Here is an 8556-nt window from a genome sequence, read left to right on the forward strand (position 1 = left end):
AACACTGCAGAAATGTAAAAATAGCCATTGTCATTAAAGGGACATGAAACCCACATTTTTTCTTTCGTGATTTAGAAAGAGCATGCCATTTTAAACAACTTTCTAATTTACTTCTATTATCTAATTTGCTTCATTCTCTTGATATCACTTGCTGAAAAGCATATCTAGATATGCTCAGTAGCTGCTTATTGGTTGCTGCACATAGAGGCCTTGTGTGATTCGCTCACACATGTGCATTGCTATTTCTTCAACAAAGGATATCTAAAGAATTTAGCAAATTAGAAAATAGAAGTAAATTGGAAAGTTGTTTAAAATTACACGCCCTATCTGAATCATGAAAGTTTAATTTTGACTAGACTGTCCCTTTAAGGGTAAGAAAATTGAAAAATGGTCCGGTCATTAAGGGGTTAATAACCCCTAATCTGCCGCCCCTAACATCGCTACAACCTACATTACAGTTAATAACCCCTAATCTGCCGCCCCCAATGTTGCTACCACTACCTTACACAACAATTAAATAAATTACATAAATTAAATACAATTACCTAAATTACAAAAAAAAACCACTACATTACACAAAATAAAAAAAATAATTATAAGATATTTAAACTAATTACACCTAATCTAATAGCCCTATCAAAATAAAAAAGCCACCCCCAAAATAAAAAAACCCTAGCCTAAACTAAACTACCAATAGCCCTTAAAAGGGCCTTTTGTGTGGCATTGCCCCAAAGAAATCAGCCCTTTTAACTGTAAAAAAAAATACAAACAACCCCCCAAAAGTAAAACCCACCACCCACACAACCAACCCCCCAAATAAAATCCTAACTAAAAAAACCTAAGCTCCCCATTGCCCTGAAAAGGACATTTGGATGGGCATTGCCCTTAAAAGAGCATTTAGCTCTATTGCTGCCCAAACCCTAACCTAAAAATAAAACCCACCCAATAAACCCTTAAAAAATCCTAACACTAACCCCTGAAGATCCACTTACAGTTTTGAAGAGCCGACATCCATCCTCAACGAAGCCGGGAGAAGTCCTCAACGAAGCGGCAAGAAGTCCTCAACGAAGTCGGGAGAAGTCTTCATCCAAGCTGGGAGAAGTGGTCCTCCAGATGGGCAGAAGTCTTCATCCAGACGGCATCTTCTATTTTCATCCATCCGGAGCGGAGCGGCTCCATCTTCAAGACATCCGGTGCTGAGCATCCTCTTCTTTTGACGTCTTCTTCCCGAATGAATGCTCCTTTAAATTACGTCATCCAAGATGGAATCCCTTGAATTCCGATTGGCTGATAGAATTCTATCAGCCAGTCGGAATTAAAGGTGAAAAGTCCTATTGGCTGTTGCAATCAGCCAATAGGATTGAGCTTTCATCCTATTGGCTGATCCAATCAGCCAATAGGATTGAGCTTGCATTCTATTGGCTGATTCGAACAGTCAATAGAATGCAAACTCAATCCTATTGGCTGACTGGATCAGCCAATAGGAGTGAAGCTCAATCCTATTGGCTGATTGCATCAGCCAATAGGATTTTTTCACCTTTAATTCTGATTGGCTGATTGGAATTCAAGGGACGCCATCTTGGATGATGTCATTTAAAGGAACCTTCAGTGTACGTCTGGGAACATATGAAGAGGATGCTCCACGCCGGATGTCTTGAAGATGGAGCCGCTCCATGTCCGAAGGATGAAGATAGAAGATGCCATCTGGATGAAGACTTCTGCCCGTCTGGAGGACCATTTCTGCCGGCTTGGATGAAGACTTCTTCCGGCTTCGTTGAGGACTCCTTGCCGCTTCGCTGAGGACTTCTCCCGGCTTCGTTGAGGATGGATGTCGGCTCTTCAAAACTGTATGTGGATCTTCGGGGGTTAGTGTTAGGTTTTTTTAAGGGTTTATTGGGTGGGTTTTAGTCTTAGGTTAGGGATTGGGCAGCAATAGAGCTAAATGCCCTTTTAAGGGCAATGCCAATCCAAATGCCCTTTTCAGGGCAATAGGGAGCTTAGGGCCTAGATTTGGAGTTCGGCGGTAAAAGGGCTGTTAACGCTCCGCGGGCTTTTTTCTGGCCGCACCATAAAATTAACTCTGGTATCGAGAGTTCAAACAAATGCTGCGTTAGGCTCCAAAAAAGGAGCGTAGAGCATTTTTACCGCAAAAGCAACTCTCGATACCAGAGTTGCTTACGGACGCGGCCGGCCTCAAAAACGTGCTTGTGCACGATTCCCCCATAGGAAACAATGGGGCTGTTTGAGCTGAAAAAAAACCTAACACCTGCAAAAAAGCAGCGTTCAGCTCCTAACGCAGCCCCATTGTTTGTTATAGGGAAACACTTCCTACGTCTGCACCTAACACCCTAACATGTACCCCGAGTCTAAACACCCCTAACCTTACACTTATTAACCCATAATCTGCCGCCCCCGCTATCGCTGACCCCTGCATATTTTTTTAAACCCCTAATCTGCCGCTCCGTAAACCGCCGCCACCTACGTTATCCCTATGTACCCCTAATCTGCTACCCCTAACACCGCCGACCCCTATATTATATTTATTAACCCCTAACCTGCCCCCCACAACGTCGCCGACACCTGCCTACACTTATTAACCCCTAATCTGCCGAGCGGACCTGAGCGCTACTATAATAAAGTTATTAACCCCTAATCTGCCTCACTAACCCGATCATAAATAGTATTAACCCCTAATCTGCCCTCCCTAACATCGCCGACACCTAACTTCAATTATTAACCCCTAATCTTCCGATCGGAGCTCACCGCTATTCTAATAAATGGATTAACCCCTAAAGCTAAGTCTAACCCTAACACTAACACCCCCCTAAGTTAAATATAATATTTATCTAACGAAATAAATTAACTCTTATTAAATAACTTATTCCTATTTAAAGCTAAATACTTACCTGTAAAATAAATCCTAATATAGCTACAATATAAATTATAATTATATTATAGCTATTTTAGGATTAATATTTATCTTACAGGCAACTTTGTAATTATTTTAACCAGGTACAATAGCTATTAAATAGTTAAGAACTATTTAATAGTTACCTAGTTAAAATAATAACAAATTTACCTGTAAAATAAATCCTAACCTAAGTTATAATTAAACCTAACACTACCCTATCAATAAAATAATTAAATAAACTACCTACAATTACCTACAATTAACCTAACACTACACTATCAATAAATTAATTAAACACAATTCCTACAAATAAATACAATTAAATAAACTAGCTAAAGTACAAAAAATAAAAAAGAACTAAGTTACAGAAAATAAAAAAATATTTACAAACATAAGAAAAATATTACAACAATTTTAAACTAATTACACCTACTCTAAGCCCCCTAATAAAATAACAAAGCCCCCCAAAATAAAAAATTCCCTACCCTATTCTAAATTTAAAAAGTTACAAGCTCTTTTACCTTACCAGCCCTGAACAGGGCCCTTTGCGGGGCATGCCCCAAGAATTTCAGCTCTTTTGCCTGTAAAAAAAAACATACAATACCCCCCCCCCCCAACATTACAACCCACCACCCACATACCCCTAATCTAACCCAAACCCCCCTTAAATAAACCTAACACTAAGCCCCTGAAGATCTTCCTACCTTGTCTTCACCATCCAGGTATCACCGATCCGTCCTGGCTCCAAGATCTTCATCCAACCCAAGCGGGGGTTGGCGATCCATAATCCGGTCCAGAAGAGGCTCCAAAGTCTTCCTCCTATCCGGCAAGAAGAGGAGATCCGGACCGGCAAACATCTTCTCCAAGCGGCATCTTCGATCTTCTTCCATCCGGAGCGAAGCGGCAGGATCCTGAAGACCTCCAGCGCGGAACATCCATCCGGACCGACGACTGAACGACGAATGACTGTTCCTTTAAGGGACGTCATCCAAGATGGCGTCCCTCAAATTCCGATTGGCTGATAGGATTCTATCAGCCAATCGGAATTAAGGTAGGAATTTTCTGATTGGCTGATGGAATCAGCCAATCAGAATCTAGTTCAATCCGATTGGCTGATCCAATCAGCCAATCAGATTAAGCTCGCATTCTATTGGCTGTTCCGATCAGCCAATAGAATGCGAGCTCAATCTGATTGGCTGATTGGATCGGCCAATCGGATTGAACTAGATTCTGATTGGCTGATTCCATCAGCCAATCAGAAAATTCCTACCTTAATTCCGATTGGCTGATAGAATCCTATCAGCCAATCGGAATTCGAGGGACGCCATCTTGGATGACGTCCCTTAAAGGAACAGTCATTCGTGGTTCAGTCGTCGGTCCGGATGGATGTTCCGCGCTGGAGGTCTTCAGGATCCTGCCGCTTCGCTCCGGATGGAAGAAGATCGAAGATGCCGCTTGGAGAAGATGTTTGCCGGTCCGGATGTCCTCTTCTTGCCGGATAGGAGGAAGACTTTGGAGCCTCTTCTGGACCGGATTATGGATCGCCAACCCCCGCTTGGGTTGGATGAAGATCTTGGAGCCAGGACGGATCGGTGATACCTGGATGGTGAAGACAAGGTAGGAAGATCTTCAGGGGCTTAGTGTTAGGTTTATTTAAGGGGGGTTTGGGTTAGATTAGGGGTATGTGGGTGGTGGGTTGTAATGTTGGGGGGGGGGTATTGTATGTTTTTTTTACAGGCAAAAGAGCTGAAATTCTTGGGGCATGCCCCGCAAAGGGCCCTGTTCAGGGCTGGTAAGGTAAAAGAGCTTGTAACTTTTTTCATTTAGAATAGGGTAGGGAATTTTTTATTTTGGGGGGCTTTGTTATTTTATTAGGGGGCTTAGAGTAGGTGTAATTAGTTTAAAATTGTTGTAATATTTTTCTTATGTTTGTAAATATTTTTTTATTTTCTGTAACTTAGTTCTTTTTTATTTTTTGTACTTTAGCTAGTTTATTTAATTGTATTTATTTGTAGGAATTGTGTTTAATTAATTTATTGATAGTGTAGTGTTAGGTTAATTGTAGGTAATTGTAGGTAGTTTATTTAATTATTTTATTGATTGGGTAGTGTTAGGTTTAATTATAACTTAGGTTAGGATTTATTTTACAGGTAAATTTGTTATTATTTTAACTAGGTAACTATTAAATAGTTCTTAACTATTTAATAGCTATTGTACCTGGTTAAAATAATTACAAAGTTGCCTGTAAAATAAATATTAATCCTAAAATAGCTATAATATAATTATAATTTATATTGTAGCTATATTAGGATTTATTTTACAGGTAAGTATTTAGCTTTAAATAGGAATAAGTTATTTAATAAGAGTTAATTTATTTCGTTAGATAAATATTATATTTAACTTAGGGGGGTGTTAGTGTTAGGGTTAGACTTAGCTTTAGGGGTTAATCCATTTATTAGAATAGCGGTGAGCTCCGATCGGAAGATTAGGGGTTAATAATTGAAGTTAGGTGTCGGCGATGTTAGGGAGGGCAGATTAGGGGTTAATACTATTTATGATCGGGTTAGTGAGGCGGATTAGGGGTTAATAACTTTATTATAGTAGCGCTCAGGTCCGCTCGGCAGATTAGGGGTTAATAAGTGTAGGCAGGTGTCGGCGACGTTGTGGGGGGCAGGTTAGGGGTTAATAAATATAATATAGGGGTCGGCGGTGTTAGGGGTAGCAGATTAGGGGTACATAGGGATAACGTAGGTGGCGGCGATTTGCGGTCGGAAGATTAGGGGTTAATTATTTTAAGTAGCTGGCGGCGACGTTGTGGGGGGCAGGTTAGGGGTTAATAAATATAATACAGGGGTCGGCGGGGTTAGGGGCAGCAGATTAGGGGTACATAAGTATAACGTAGGTGGCGGTCGGCAGATTAGGGGTTAAAAATTTTAATCGAGTGGCGGCGGTGTGGGGGGACCTCGGTTTAGGGGTACATAGGTAGTTTATGGGTGTTAGTGTACTTTAGGGTACAGTAGTTAAGAGCTTTATAAACCGGCGTTAGCCAGAAAGCTCTTAACTCCTGCTATTTTCAGGCGGCTGGAATCTTGTCGTTAGAGCTCTAACGCTCACTTCAGAAACGACTCTAAATACCAGCGTTAGAAAGATCCCATTGAAAATATAGGCTACGCAAATGGCGTAGGGGGATCTGCGGTATGGAAAAGTCGCGGCTGAAAAGTGAGCTTTAGACCCTTTAATCACTGACTCCAAATACCAGCGGGCGGCCAAAACCAGCGTTAGGAGCCTCTAACGCTGGTTTTGACGGCTACCGCCGAACTCCAAATCTAGGCCTAGGTTTTTTTAGTTAGGATTTTATTTGGGGGGTTGGTTGTGTGGGTGATGGGTTTTACTGTTGGGGGGGTTGTTTGTATTTTTTTTACAGGCAAAAGAGCTGATTTCTTTGGGGCAATGCACCGCAAAAGGCCCTTTTAAGGGCTATTGGTTGTTTAGTTTAGGCTAGGTTTTTTTTTTTTTTTTTTTTTTTTTTTTTATTTTGATAGGGCTATTAGATTAGGTGTAATTAGTTTAAATATCTGATAATGTCTTTTTTTTATTTTGTGTAATTTAGTGTTTGTTTGTTTTGTAATTTTGGTAATTGTATTTAATTTAGGTAATTGATTTAATTGTAGTGTAAGGTTAGGTGTTAGTGTAAGACAGGTTAGGTTTTATTTTACAGGTAAATTTGTATTTATTTTAGCTAGGTAGCTAGTAAATAGTTAATAACTATTTACTAACTATTCTACCTAGTTAAAATTAATACAAACTTACCTGTAAAATAAAAATAAACCCTAAGCTAGATACAATGCAACTATTAGTTTTATTGTAGCTAGCTTAGGGTTTATTTTATAGGTAAGTATTTAGTTTTAAATAGGAATTATTTAGGTAATGATAGCAATTTTTATTTAGATTTATTTTAATTAGATTTAAGTTAGGGGGTGTTAGGGTTAGGGTTAGACTTAGGTTTAGGGGTTAATAAATTTAGTATAGTGGCGGCGACGTTGGGGGCGGCAGATTAGGGGTTAATAAATGTAGGTAGGTGGCAGCGATGTTAGGGGCGGCAGATTAAGGGTTAATAATATTTAACTAGTGTTTGCGATGCGGGAGTGCGGAGGTTCAGGGATTAATATGTTTATTATAGTGGTGGCAACGTTGGGGGTGGCAGATTAGGGGTTAATAAGTGTAGGTAGGTTTCGGCGACATTGGGGGCAGGAGATTAGGGGTTAATAAATATAATGTAGGTGTCAGCGATGTTGGGGCAGCAGATTAGGGGTTAATAAGTATAATGTAGGTGGCGGCGATGTCTGGAGTGGCAGATTAGGGGTTAATAAATATAATGTAGGTGTCGGCGATGTCGGGGTGGCAGATTAGGGGTTAATAAGTGTAAGATTAGGGGTGTTTAGACTCGGAATTTATGTTAGGGTGTTAGGTGTAAACATAAATTTAGTTTCCCCACAGGAATCAATGTGGCTGCGTTACGGAGCTTTACGCTGCTTTATAGCAGGTGTTAGGCTTTTTTCAGCTGGCTCTCCCCATTGATGTCTATGAGGAAATCGTGCACGAGCACGTAAAACCAGCTCACCGCAGCTTATAGCAGCGCAGGTATTGGAGTGCGGTATGGAGCACAATTTTGCTCTACGCTCAATTCTTGCCTGTTAACGCCGGGTTTAGGAAAACCTGTAATACCAGCGCTGTAGGTAAGTGAGCGGTGACAATAACGTTCACGTTAGCACCGCACCACTCATAACGCAAAACTCGTAATCTAGACGCTTGTTAGATAATACTATATTCTACACAGCCTTGTTTGGACAGTCTCTTTAATTGCCTAATTTATATTTGTCCCTAGTTCTCCTCAGAGATAAGTGGTAAACTTAGGTTCAAACATGGCAGTGCCCATTATTTTATAGAAACTTAGTTAAATTTAGAAAAACAACAATTTTTATAGTTAAATTAAAGGAAAGGGGACAAAATAAATAATTAAAGTTTATTGCAAAGGTTTTTTTTTAACTATATATAATTAAACATTTTTGTATTACAATATCATACTATTTAATATCCCTTTAACTATATGTTTAACTCCCACAAAGGAGTTAAAAGGACAATAAACATAGCATACAGCAATTCCATACCTCAATAAGGGGAGCGCCTATATTCTCACAATACTAATCCCAATTGAATTGGAAAATGTGTTTAAAGATGTATACAATTTACAAGAAGAGAACAATTCTCTAAACAAACATAATATATAAAATCAAACAAAAAAGTATATATTATATTAGATAGTGGCTATCTTAAAAATCATATGAAATTATAAAATACATAACTATCACCCTTCTGAAAAAAAGAGGGACAAAAGACACACAATCAGTATATCTGTGAATTTAATTAAAAAAAAGAAAATATACAATATCACAAAAATAAAAGAGGAAGAACTCCTCTTCATCAAATGGATTTGTTCCTTTAAACGCGTAGTAGGTCTTTGAGGGTTATCTGGCTGGTTGTCCTTAAAGCTTAGTTACAGATTCTGGTGTTCAACTTCACGGACTGTGTATTTAGACTTTTGAGTCATATTGCGACGCTATCAGTGCAAGTATCCGATTCAGTTT

This window comes from Bombina bombina, chromosome 3 (assembly GCF_027579735.1).
Source record: "Bombina bombina isolate aBomBom1 chromosome 3, aBomBom1.pri, whole genome shotgun sequence".
In the NCBI taxonomy this organism is placed as follows: Eukaryota; Metazoa; Chordata; class Amphibia; order Anura; family Bombinatoridae; genus Bombina; species Bombina bombina.